We start from the raw sequence: 13573 nt of genomic DNA, 5'->3' as shown, positions 1-13573 counted from the left end.
CCTGGGAGACAGGAAAGGTCTCTTTTGTAAATAATATGGGTTTTATAGCCTTACATGAAGGATTTTTTTGTTTGCTATGTTAAAAAATCAGCTCCTCTCAGTTATAATTTAATAAAAAATTTTCCTTATAAATTTATGGTGTAGCACTTGAGGCAAAACTTGCAATGTTTAAAAAAAGGCAACCCTGATATTAGGCTTGAGTACAGAGTATCTGTGAATCGTTTTGCTGAAGACTTCAGAAAACACAAACATGGATGTGATCACTGAAGGCCAAACAGATAAAAATAACCCACCAGATATAGTTCAAAGCTCAAGCCTAAAGTTAAAAAATCAGAATCTCTAGGAAAATCCAAATGCTAAAAACATAAATGGTTTTCTCTTAATCTTTTAGAATATTTATAGTTTATATTGCATGTTATGGATATTGGTAAAACATTCTCAACTAACTAAGCAAATTATTTAAAACTAAGATGTGAAATTCTCATAGAAAAGCTTATTTCCAATCACCCTGGGCTAAGGACAGAAGAAATTTAGTGCACACTCTAACTGGTAATAAATAGTCTTGAGTAATTTGGACAGTTTCAGAATTTATAAGCCAATATGTGACCTACTCCAGAATTAATGAATGATAACTCCATATTCAGAATGAAGTATTGAATATTAATAGAGAAAAACACATCTTACTTTAAAGTCTGCATTTATCCTTTAGTTCAAAAGCTAAAGATACCAAATATATTAGGAGAAATTTAAAATCAAAGGACTGTTCCGGTACTGATCATTTCTCACTGTCAGTTCAGCATCCCCTACTTTGTCTGTGTTCTTCCTGCTACACTTGAGAAACTACTTAGCATTACCAGATGCTACCTTCACTTCTGAGCTGCTGTGATACACCAGCAACAGATATGATTTGATTTGATGTATTCCCCTAAAGTCCAAGAAGGACCACTCTTGTAATCGACTCACTACCTTACAGAAGGTAAGTTAAGTGTGCAGGACTGCCAGCATGTTGGATCTGGAATGACTGAAAGAATATCTTGTCATCGCTGGGCACAGAGACCTGCAATAAAATAAAGCCAGAAGCCCTCATGTGAATTCCAATGACAATTAATACATCCTCTCCTCTCTTTATTTTCTGTGTCTTGTAGTTATTTTTTCCTTCACCATCTTTCCATTTATGGGTGTTTGTGAAAGAGTAGTGATGTTTCATTTATGAGGCAGAAGTAAACACAAAGATTTCACTTTTTCCAATCTAAGTAATGAAATCACATAAGACAGAAATTTCTCAATTCTTTTTCTAATAGACACAATTATTTTACTTCTTGGTTCTAATCCCATGGTCATACTGATGGCCTTGGTTGAGATGAATGAATGGGTCAAAAGTCAAAACTGAAAGTCATGAAGAGGGAAGAGGGTTGGTAATGATGATGAGACGTTGCTAGGAAAGGGAAGGAGATAAGAAAGTATGTGTTGGGGCTGGAGTCAGTGACCAAAATACATCATTCACATGCATGAAATTCTCAAACAACAAAATTAATCAATAAAATAGAAAAAAGTTGTGCACAATTTCAATATAAATAGGTACATGTACACTTTCCCAGCTTGTCTCTAAGTACAGTTGGGTGAGAAAGAAAAATATATAAAAGATTGAAAATGCTCACATCTGACATTCAAAATGTAAATCTTTTTCTTCTATTTATTCTTGAGATCTTGAAGCATGCATACTGTTATAAAAGATTAAAACAATTCCTTAAAATATGAAATGTGATTTATTTTGTGCTTGGAAGTAGTAGAAATTTAAATGCAATGGTATGTTCCATGGCATGGAACAGGAGGTTTTGCAACTGAGTTACCAATTCAAATCTGATCCAGAGCATATTAAAAACCTTTAATTCAGCTATTATGAACACCTAAGTAATACTTGATTACATTTTCATACAAATTTTACAACTGAAGTGGAGTAAATTGACTATACTCATACTCTCAAAATCTGTTTTATTGTCTCCCAATTTAAAAATGGCGTGTAATGAAGTCATTATTGTCCCAATACTACCTGAATATGTTCTCAAAAGATATACACGATAAACTTCCCTACCTTCTGAGTGTGACTCAAGATAAAACTCTCTTTAGATCCATCCTAGATTCTTACATACATATAGGCAAAGCCAGTTCAACAGATCACACCTACATATAGCATATCCTTCCTCGTTTTCAGTGAATTGCATCCAGGGCATTGAAAGAACTCCCATATATGAGCAAGATCCCTAACCTCTAAAAACGCCACCATCTCTCTCAATAGCCATCACTTAAGGAAATATAACTACTTCTGCTCATTTAATTCAAATAGCCACTGCACATCTTAAGTGCACTAAGACTTAGGTACAGCAGGGCTAACTTGAGTTACCAACACCTGTAATGTGAAAAAGTTGCCCTTTAACACTGTTGTCTGTTTTCCTGGCAATAGTTAAGTACAAATGGACTTCCATTCCTTAGAGTTATTTTCTAAAGTTGTGATAATAGCTCAGAATTCTAATTTTGGATAAACCTGAGACCCACAGTCACTAAAATAAGGGGAAGGGCAAAAAGTGAGTTTGGCTACAACTAAGTCACCATATTCCAATGTAATCAAAGGTAATCTTAGTTGATAGTGGTTGAATTGATCCTGTAGATATGGTGCTTGGATTCTAACTCTGAACTGAACAACTATACAACATTCGGGGCTGATCATAGAAGTTCCCGATAATAGAAGTTATGACAGAAATAGACATATCCTAAAGAATATAGTTGAAAGCAGCAGTTAAAATAAAATAGAGGGAATTGGAACTCTCTTCACAACTCTGAATTAGTCTCAGCCTTACAAGTGCCGCCATTTCTGGTTTTAAGATTCTTCTCATTCAATGCTCAATTTGTATAAATATAGGACTAGATCTCTTGGCAAATGTTACACCTGCTTTCATGAAGTAGGTTTTAGCATATGTCAGACAGAACCACACCAATGAGCATATCCTCACTTTGGTTCTTTATGTAAAGAAGCTAAGTTTCCTGTAATGAATATTATTATTAAAACAACATGAGCTCTACAGTTAAATACACATCATATCTTAAAACACCAGCAGCTACCTACTGCACAGGCTGCAATGTATGTAAAAAGTCCACTCAAAGGCATTGTGGGAAGGATGCTCCCATTTCAGTAAATTTTAGATGCAGTAAGCTATAGTTATCTATATGCCCATCATTTGCTTCTGCAAAGTCTCCTTTCCATTAACAATTCACATGTTCCTGTTACTCTGCAAAATTAAACAGACCTTTACATGACATCTATTCACATAAAAATATAATACATGTATAATCATAGTGATAAACTTTATCATAATCAAGAGAAGATGCAGGATAGTGTTCATAGCAAAAGAAATCTCTGGGTAGCTCATTCTAACTGATAATTATGATTTTCTTGTCCTTGTAAATTCAAAGCACCAAAATATGAAGGCATTGGTCATAAGGACAATGAGAATACCTTGTTCCCTACAAAGGAGGTGTTTAACATCTAACTATACAAGTTTTAAATTACCAAACCAAAAGTTCTGCCAGTACTATATTTATTCTTTACACATTGGTGTTGATGGGTTTGACTCAAGATGCTGAGTTATTAGCCAGTTATTCTATATACTGTAATGTTCTTTTATAATTCTTATGTGTAGTGCTTTCTGCCTTTAGTCTATTCTCAGTCAATAAGTCTATATATACAGTAGCTACTTCACTGAAATTGGAATCAAAGACCTTTGAGTTTGCCACTCTGCATCACACGTAGGGAGCTCAAATATGAAGTTTTTACCATCTCTACAAGGACATTATCAGTATCTTTAGGATGCTTCTAGATTTTTCAGGAACATTAAATATACATTGGATTAATAGTATTAGTTAGGATCCTTACTAAAATGATTTTGTACATTTTGTATAAGAGGAGGTGACTAGATTTAAAGAAATTATTTACTCCTAACTTAGATTGGAAAGTTTAAACACATACCAGAGCTGGGTAACATCTCAACAGGTTGAGTTCCTTCAGGAAACTTGAATATAGTATGTAATTTCATGCAGCACCAAAAAATCTTTGACTTTCAACTTCTGGCAGTTAGAGTACACATCCTGGGAAATGTAATACTCCAAGTCAAGTGTATTGAAACGTGAAAGGGGGGGGGGGTTGTCTAAAATTTGGGAAAGTCCTTGTTTTTCTGCATTGCTTCCATGGGACAGTAATTTCCCTGCATGAAAGGCAAGTGGCTTCACCTTGATACAGGGAATCAGCCCACATCAGTTGCACAGGAAGGTATGACCCAGACAATGTTCAGAAGAGATCCCTCCCTCCCTGGCCACATAGCAATTCTCAAGGATAAGTGGCTACTGTCTTGATCTTGGCAAGAATTTCATTGCAACCATTTTGAACTGAGCATAATAAAAGTCCTTTGTCAGGAGACCCAGTGGAGTCTTGGCAATTGTGTGAGTGATCTCCCTTTGGTAGTTATGACCAGGGAACAGTATAGCACCCTCACTATCCATACAGCAAGAGAATTTGGTGATGGTAGTTTTGAAACTGGAACAAAATAAATAATTTGGGTTGTTAACAAATTACTTAATGTGTAAACCATATCTCTAAATAAGAACAAAAGATTTGAGCTAAGCTGTGGATCTTGCAGAAGGGACGCTTGGTAAGATGGTGAGGTTCTTCCCCTTGTCAAGGGTTATTTTAAAACACGATGTGAACAGCATATAGACAGAACTAAAATATAACATCATATACTTTAAATGCTTCAATTTTTGGTAATTTGAAGACCAGTGGGAATGGATAAACTCATATAATAATTTCCTAGTGTGTGTTTGTCATCAGTGAGAAAGGTTTTCTTTATTCACTACTGCAGTTCAGTAAATACCAAGTACCAAACAGGGCACTAAGCAGAACAAAAACAAGCTAATGCTGTTAGTCACACACACACACACACACACACACACACACACACACACACACACACACATCTAGCCACAGATTCTGGGTGTTAATCCTCTGGCTAACAGAGGAAAAGTGAAAAAACAAACTATAGAAATTTGATGATAGAAGAAAGTTTAATATCACAGAAAAACATGACCTGTTTCCAGTTTCTCAGTGTGAGACTCCCTTCTCATGATTTCCTCTCCTCTTTGATTATTTCACTGGTTAGAGATGTTGTCTCATTTTCCTACAAGGTCAGGGTCACTGTTGCTTCTCTTTTCCATAACCATCCTTTTAGCTATTGATCTAAAGACGATCACGTCTCTAGAAGAGGTTCAAGTCAAAGATAACACAAGCCAAGTGCTTCTTATCTAAGGAGTACATTAGTTTCTTTCTTTGATATACTGTGATTTCCCAGAAGAACCCAGGGGTATCTAGTGATACCTAGCACTAATTCCAAGGGACACAAGCCTAAAAAAAAAGAGAAGAAAGGGCAGGGCAAAGCTGATGTTCTTTAAGTTTTGATACCATAGGGTCAAGCCATTTTAGTACTCATTGTCTGGTTCATTCTCCCATCAAAGACCTAGACTTACTCCAACAGTGCAAGGCAAAAACACAGAGTGTGCCTGACTCATCCATGATGGCAAACACTGCTCCAGAGTGTGTAAAATTCTCATATACCCAAGATTTTGAAGGAAAATGAAGAACCTGTCAGTGGGACTGAAACTGAACTACTCAAGCTGGCTTAATGTTTATAAATGAGCAAGAGCCAAACCAATAATAATATTGTGGCATTGATTTTTCATGGTCTCAGCCACACCCACCTCATTACTTAATATATTTTTTTCTCCTAATATGTGTTCAATCCTTTTTGATGGCCTGGCTCTGAGCTTAGAAAACAGAGCCAAACCAGATCCCCTTGGTTAGACTTGAGCTTGGCTGGACTTTCAGTGACTTCCACATACTAAGAGTTATTCTCCAAAAGGGCCAAATAGAATAATAAAGCCGGTGTACAAGTCGCTTTTCTCCAGCTTTGAGCAAATATCTGACAAAGTACACGTGAAGGGAAGGAGGACTGATTTGGGTAAACGGCTTGAGAGGGTGCCGTCCACTATGGCGGACAAGGCAGTGCGACAGAGAAGCAAGCAGCTGGTCGGAGTGTGTCCACAGTCAGACTTGTCTGTTTCCCTCTTCTGTTTACCTGGACACACAGCCGATTGGATACGTCAGGGTGGATTTCCTTCCTCAGTTAGAGCTCTCTGGAAACAACTGCACCCAGTGATATGTATCCTAGATGACTAGAAACCTACCCTAATTGACAATGGACACTAAGCATCACAATTACATATCTAACAAGGATGAAGTGTCAAAGTCCACTGAGCATTCCTAGGAGTTTCTCACATGTTTAGACCTCTGTGCACAATAAGTCACTAAATCTCCTTGGGGAAGTAACATCAGTTCCATTTTACAGATTTTCCAAGGTGACAGAAGTACTAAGCAGGGGCTTCGGAGTCAGTCAGTGACCTTCTGAGTGCTACAGAACTACAGGGTTCACGGCCATTCCTTGAGACTGGACAAGTCAGGATTGACAGTTTGGGGTTTTTAGGAAGCTTCTTATCCGTGCAAATGTGAAGAGTAGCTGGGATTTCCTGCCCACCTTCAGACCAGAGGCTCAGTGTTCACAAGCATGGAGCCAGTCACCAAACCTCCCACTCCGCCATCACCACATCAAAGAGCAGCAAAAAAAAAAAAAAAAAAAAAAAAAAAAAAAAAAAAAAAAAAAATGAGTATGATTGCACGCCCATGCTACAAACCCTTCTTTGATTTATAATTTTTTATTTCTTTTTTGATGTAGTCAAGGTAGTCTGATGTGCCCCAGTATTTCCATACTGGGGCAGAGGTTGTATTAAGTATAAACTACCTCAGGTCAACCCCAAAATAGCTTTGGTCTTCTCACCCCTGGACTTCAAAGTCTGCCCCGTTCTCCCTGCTTCTCCCATTGCTCCTGTGGTGACTCTGCAGTGGTCACAGACTAAACAGCCTGGGTGGTCCTCCACCGCCAAGCATTCTCCCGGACTGAGATCAACCACATACCCTCTTAGGGGTTAAGGCAGACAGAGGAGAAAAAGACAGATCTGATAAATACATCCTGGCCTTCCCAAACTCCCACTTGGGGAAAGTCAACTATGTACAAGTAGTCTTGCTTATGTAAAGCAGAGCTTTTCAACAAGATGTCGTTGTCTAACACCGTCTTGGGTTTTTCCTTCCTTGCTACAGTATGGCGATGTGGATGTGAGAGACCACGTGGCCTCTTGTGGGTAATGGGAAGATCACGAAACTAAAAGGAAGAGGACTTCACTTCTGTCGTTCATATACTCACATTCCTAGCCTTCCATATCCATTATCATTCCTCACTGTGTATTTTTCTGGGTGTTGGACAGTGGGACTTGTTTATTGATTTCCTGATGCTGGGACAAATACAAAGTTTATCTTCCAAATCTCCTCATCCCACAACTCTGCTGCAAAACATTAATCTGCGGCAAGTAAGATTCTCTCCTCACTGGACTGCAAAGGGAATCAGCTTTGGCCTCCTCCAGAGAGCAGACATATCTCTGTGAGTGTTCACACCGACCCTGGGCACACCTCTTCTGTGGAAAAAGAAAAGATCATTAAAGTTAGAACGGCTTTTCAGCAGGATAAGGAACTGGCTGACAAGCGGCATTAACCCAGTTACCAGACAGTTTTGACCTGACAAAAGTTACCCAGAAAAACCAGTAGCCGTAGAACACCAGCTTACACAGCTCTAGAAGCTACTTTTCTTCACGAAACCCACAAAGGAACCAGGGCTAGTACTAGCGAGGATCTGAAACGTTCATGAAGCCTCTGGAATTTGTAGGGACATAAGCTGCAAGACGGGGAGCAGAGAACTGGTTTTGCTTTCAACTTAGGAAATAGCTCACCCCGCAGACTCAAGGAGCAGACCCCACGGTCATTTCCTTCCCCTTACTTCTTTGTGGTGAGTCGGAGATGCTTTATACTCTTCCATCCTTTGCAACTGCTGAATCTTTCCTGCAGATCTGTAAAAGCAAACAGGCCATCTCCGGGTTACCAGCCAGCATCACATCCTGTGTTAGAGCTGCCGAGGACCATGGGGCAGGGCAACCTCCAACACATCTGGAAGCAAGCCCGCCACCCAACGCTCTCAACAGAAGCACTGAGCATTCACTTCCAGCCAAAGCTTGTTTTGCCTTCTTTTCTACTGAGTTGAAATGGTTATGTGTCCCCCATTCCTGAGTCTGTAGATTAATATTTTCCCCTGACGGTCTTGCTGTTAAAAATTTTTGGTGTATGCGAAAATAATTCCCTGGGGGAAATCTACACAGGCATTAGGCCTGAGCCCCAGGTGTATCATAATTAGCTTTTAAATGTATTTACAAAAAAATAAAAAATAAAAAATAAAACTCAAGTTGAAGACAGCTAAAACAACGAGCAGCTACAGTTTGGGCTAATTAACTCTCCTGGTAAAATCCAGTGACTAGACACTGTGGTCTTGAAAAGCTATGGTGATGTAGCTACCCGTGATCCCAACTGCTTTATTCTTTCGAAGAATTAATCAGCTTTGCGATGATTATGAACCTGAAATTATTTTTAGCTCTAGTTTTTGTTTACTTTTTTACTTCTCAATTTATGTATTCTTCATTTCTTTCCCCAGTAAAACCTTCCAATGATTGCTTAAAATTAATGAACAGAATTTCATCACCTTCTCCCTCTCCTCCATGAACTTGCAAACATCCACAGAACGGGGCAATCGTGTGCCTTCTGTGGCCTGAATTTGGCATGCGTGGAAGCTAAAGCAGACTGACGATAAGGAAAGAAAGAACATTTCCAAACTGGTTCTTGGAGAACTCTAGGGATGTTAAGCTGCCCTGTCCACCCTGCCGTCTTCCTTGCCTCCCCAGGGGTACACTGTATCCACTCTGAGCTGATATGCAGTATAAGAAGAACCACACCTATTGGCATATGACCAATGTTTTCTGTTCTCAGGAGAGACCAGAGACAAGCCCTTTGAACTAGTACCGTGAATACTAGTAAAAAATCTGGAAAAATTACAAAAAACGATGCATTTGACCATACTGACCTCTTCCAAACACCCTGAAAGAGAAGATTCCCTTTGAGGGTAGTCTGTGGTTTGACCACCTTAGAGCTTACATGACCTGAGAAAGCTATCCAGAAGATAGACAAGAGAAAAGCATCTGGTACCTTATGTTGAGAGAAGCAAATGTTCACTCCAAAATCAAGAGAGCGGGCCTCTAATTCCTTCTCTGACACTAACTAGTTGTGAGCTTTGTGGAAAACTGTCTTCACACACAGTTAATCCAGAGGATGCCTGTGGCTCATTCCATCTGTAAAGATTCTGTGAAGGGAATGTCTTCTCTCATCTGCCCCTTTGAAGACCAGCTGCTAACTTTGTGCTGATGGAAGGTATGGGGATGAGCCTCAAGGAAACTCAGATTTACGCCTCAGAAGGGAGTTTGCAAAGACACGTGTCTACCACTCTTCTGAAATCAAGAGAAATCTGTCAGGGTCTGTGTGGGTTGTGTATCTGTGTGAGCAGTATCGTTTTCCAGATACATCAATTACTAGTTAGAAGGCTAAGTCAAGATTCCTTGGTGCAGCAGTCTAAGAACTCTGCGAACTGAACTCAAATGAATATATATGACGACAACAATAGAAACACCAAATGAACATTTTAGTCCTTATTTTGTGCCAGACACTGAGCTGGAGATTTCTGCATGTGTTATCTCAGCTTAGCATTATACACACGCTCTGTCCTCTCGTTCTGTTCTCCAATTATCCCCCCAAGCTGGCCTGCCATCTGCCCACCTCCTGCACAGAGAAGCCGTGGGAGGCAGGACCTTTATACACAGACGTCCCAACCAGTCCTTGTCCATACCAAAACTTTGTAACATTCCTATCCACTTACTCCTGGGCAGAAAAAAAAACCCTCTATATTAGTCAAAGAGAAAAGAAAAAAACAAACAAACAAAAAGCAGTCTCAATGTTTATCTGCCTTTTCCTGGTACACTTCCTTCAAGACTCCAGGAGTATTCTGTCTGTATAAGGAGGGACACTCCAGTGTCTAGATCAATATCTGAAAAAGCTTTTAAGCTATAATAACTATAGTCTTCAGCACTCAATATATTTTGACAAGATGCACCTCTATGCCAAGTGAAATGGGTAACTCTTAGGCAGGACTTTAGACCCACTCCTTGTCTGTCTACAAAGTGCTTTCAGTAGAGAAGTCCATAATCATTACATCAAATGCAAGGAGCAAAACATTCCCAAGGACACTTTGAATTCTCTGTACGTCTAAATAACTTCAAAACTACATTATAGTGCTGCTACATAATGAGTTAAATTTATTCATTAATTGCAACCCATTAATCAAAAAATGTTAAGACTGACCAACTCTACCCACCCCTCAAAAACCTTGGATTTTAAATGGGTTAAATTCTCTTTTAGCTTTTTTGTTTTTGATTTTGTTTTAGTTCAACCTCTGTTTCAACCTCCTGCTACTGGGTATTTTGTTACAACAAACTGCTCCATCCTTAGTTTCTGAAGAGTCAGAAGAGAGCTGGGAATAATAGTCCCACCTCTCCTTTCGCATGCTTCCCTCCCTTCTGAGAGGTGCAGCAACCATTGACTTCCAGGGAATTCTCTTGAGACTCAATTAAAACTACCAGGCACAAGAACAGGAGGCCTTACTCCTCCCTCCTCCCTAGTAAGGGCTGCTTCCAGGACCAATCTTACATAGGAGTACTCTCGAGGGCTTGTAGAAGACAAACCATGGAAGGCTTGCCCCAAACTCACTCCTTCGGCACTGGCATTTAGCCTCATTAACCTCAGAAATACAAATGACTGATGACTAAAACCGGAAGCTCTCTCACCAGAGTGGGTATTTACAGTTTACAGCCTTTCCCCAACTCTGGTGTCCTAGACATTGACATTGAGCAAGCATGTTAATAGTTTAGCAACCATGATTTCATTGGCGTGACATGTGAGGGTATAAACTGTTCTCAGTTGATGCAACCGAGAAAGCCATCCCCTGTCACCCCCTGTCTTCCAATGTTCTGCATTTAGCATGTTTTCATTTAAAATTTCACATTCTTTCTGCATTCTTCCTCTGTCACAGCCTCCTCTAAAGGTCTTGGGAGCTTTCTTTCTCTTTTTCTCAGACTATACTGCCATCTCTACAGTCCTCTCTCCATTCCTTATTGCTCCCGTTCCTTAGCTTCCATCATTTCACATCAACCTCTGAGAACCATTTCCTCACTTACGACAAACCAATGATAGTTGTTCTATATCATCATCCTGACAGGTATCACTGTCCCTCAAGTTTTAATGTTACCCAATAAAAGCCATCACCACACCAGCCTTTGAAATGGGTGAGATGAAAAATGAAATTAAAATTAGGGGACTCTCACATTAAAAGAGTGTGTCTGCTGCATTTAAAAGAAAAGGTCTGATGGCCAGGCTGACAGAGGGTAGAAATCACAGGTCACCTATGTATGTGTAGCCTTGGGCACATTATACAAGCACTCTGTGCCTCCATTTTTCCCATCTGTAGGTTGAAGACAAGACAGTCTCAACATTACAGGCCACCTGTGACAAATAAAAGGACTCTTCCACATAAATCCTTAGATTCTTAATATTTCTAGATCTAAAAAATAGATTAATGTTTCTCTTGCTTAGCAGGTATTGATTGCAAACAGCTTCTTAGCTAGGGGAGGGACTCAGAGTCTCCTTTCCCTTCTCAGGCTGGGATTTTGTCTGGTTTGAACTTGTTCATGCCTTGTGCATGCTGGCACAATCTCCATGAGTTCATATGTGCATGCATCAGCCCTGTTTTGTCTAGGGAACGGTGTTTACTTAGAGTCATCAACCTCCCCTGGCTCTTAAAGTCCTTCCTCCTCTCCTTCTGTATAAATCCCTGAATTTTTTTTTTTTTTTTTTTTTTTTTTTAGGTTTTTCGAGACAGGGTTTCTCTGTGTAGCTTTGCACCTTTCCTGGAACTCACTCTGTAGCCCAGACTGGCCTTGAACTCGCAGAGATCCGCCTGCCTCTGCCTCCCGAGTGCTGGGATTAAAGGCGTGCGCCACCACCGCCCGGCAAATCCCTGAATTTTAAGGGAAGAATGTGATAGACTTTCTCTTTAAAGCTGACTGAGTGTGCAAGGTTTCTAAAAAATTACATGAGGTCTACAAATTGTCCAGTTGTGGGTCTCTGTGTTAACTGCCATCTACTACATGAAGAAGCTTCTCTGATAGTGGCCGAGTAATGCATTGATCCATGAGTATAGCAATGTGTCATCATGAGTCATTTTATTGCTGTATTCATTTCATAGAATACTAGTAGTACCTTAATGATTTTAACTAAAAGTGCTTCCCTAGTCCCAGCTGAAGTTTAAGAATTACCACACTGCTTTACTATTCTACATTTTAAGAATATTGCTGAATGTGGTAGTGCATAACTTTAATCTCAGCACTTGGGAGGCAGAAGCAGGTAGATACATGTGAGCTCCTGGTCAACCAGAGCTAACAGTGAGACCCCGTCTCAAAAAAACTAAAGAAAACTACATTTTATGCTAGAATCCAAGGAACACAGTATGTGTGTGTGTGTGTGTGTGTGTGTGTGTGTGTGTGTGTGTGTGTGTGTGTGTGTATCTACTCACTTGCCTCCATTTGTGAACTTAAACAAAACTATCTGCATTTTATAAGGTCTCATCAGTAAACACTATTAAAAAAATGAGTAAGAATAAAATCTGTGCTTTCTGCTCTTTTTTTTTTTTTGGTTTTTCAAGACAGGGTTTCTCTGTGTAGCTTTGCGCCTTTCCTGGGACTCACTTGGTAGCCCAGGCTGGCCTCGAACTCACAGAGATCTGCCTGCCTCTGCCTCCCGAGTGCTGGGATTAAAGACATGCACCACCACTGCCGCCCGGTCAAAATCTGTGCTTTCTGAAATCTACTTGAAGGACACCAATCCCAAAGACACTAACAGCGACACAACAGCCTGCTGGTGAGACTACTGCTCATTGAGGAAATGGGTGACTCAAATACCTTTTGAGTGTTGAGACAGCTCCTGCCCGGCGTGGCACAGGAAGCCCTCAGAGAGCCAGGAGCGCCACATCTAGACTTTGACACTCTGGGGAAGGCTTAGCACAGAGGGAGAACTGGGTAAGGACATCTTGAAGAAAACGTTTAGAAACTGTGGCCAAGAGTCTAGAGAGCACAGAGCAGATGCAGGGCCTTGCCTTGATTCTCAAACATGCTTAAACAGAGCAGGGAGGTTTTGTACTGAAAACCCATGAAGGAAACAGCAGGACCAGCTTCTGCTGTGTTCACTGGTTGCAGGTCTTTGAATTTCCCCTGTGATCTGAATGTGAAAAGGAAGCTTCCCCTCGTGTGGTAGTTTGAATGTAATTGGCTCCCATAATCTCACAGGGAGTGGCACTGTTAGGAGGTGTGGTTTTGTTGGAGTGGGTACAGCCTTGTTGGAGGGAGTGAGTCCACACTTGTGTGTGTGTGTATTGGGGGA

This window comes from Peromyscus californicus, unplaced genomic scaffold (assembly GCF_007827085.1).
Source record: "Peromyscus californicus insignis strain IS unplaced genomic scaffold, ASM782708v3 Scaffold_18__1_contigs__length_77618521, whole genome shotgun sequence".
Classification (NCBI taxonomy): Eukaryota; Metazoa; Chordata; class Mammalia; order Rodentia; family Cricetidae; genus Peromyscus; species Peromyscus californicus.
Note: the sequence above shows the minus strand (reverse complement) of the source record.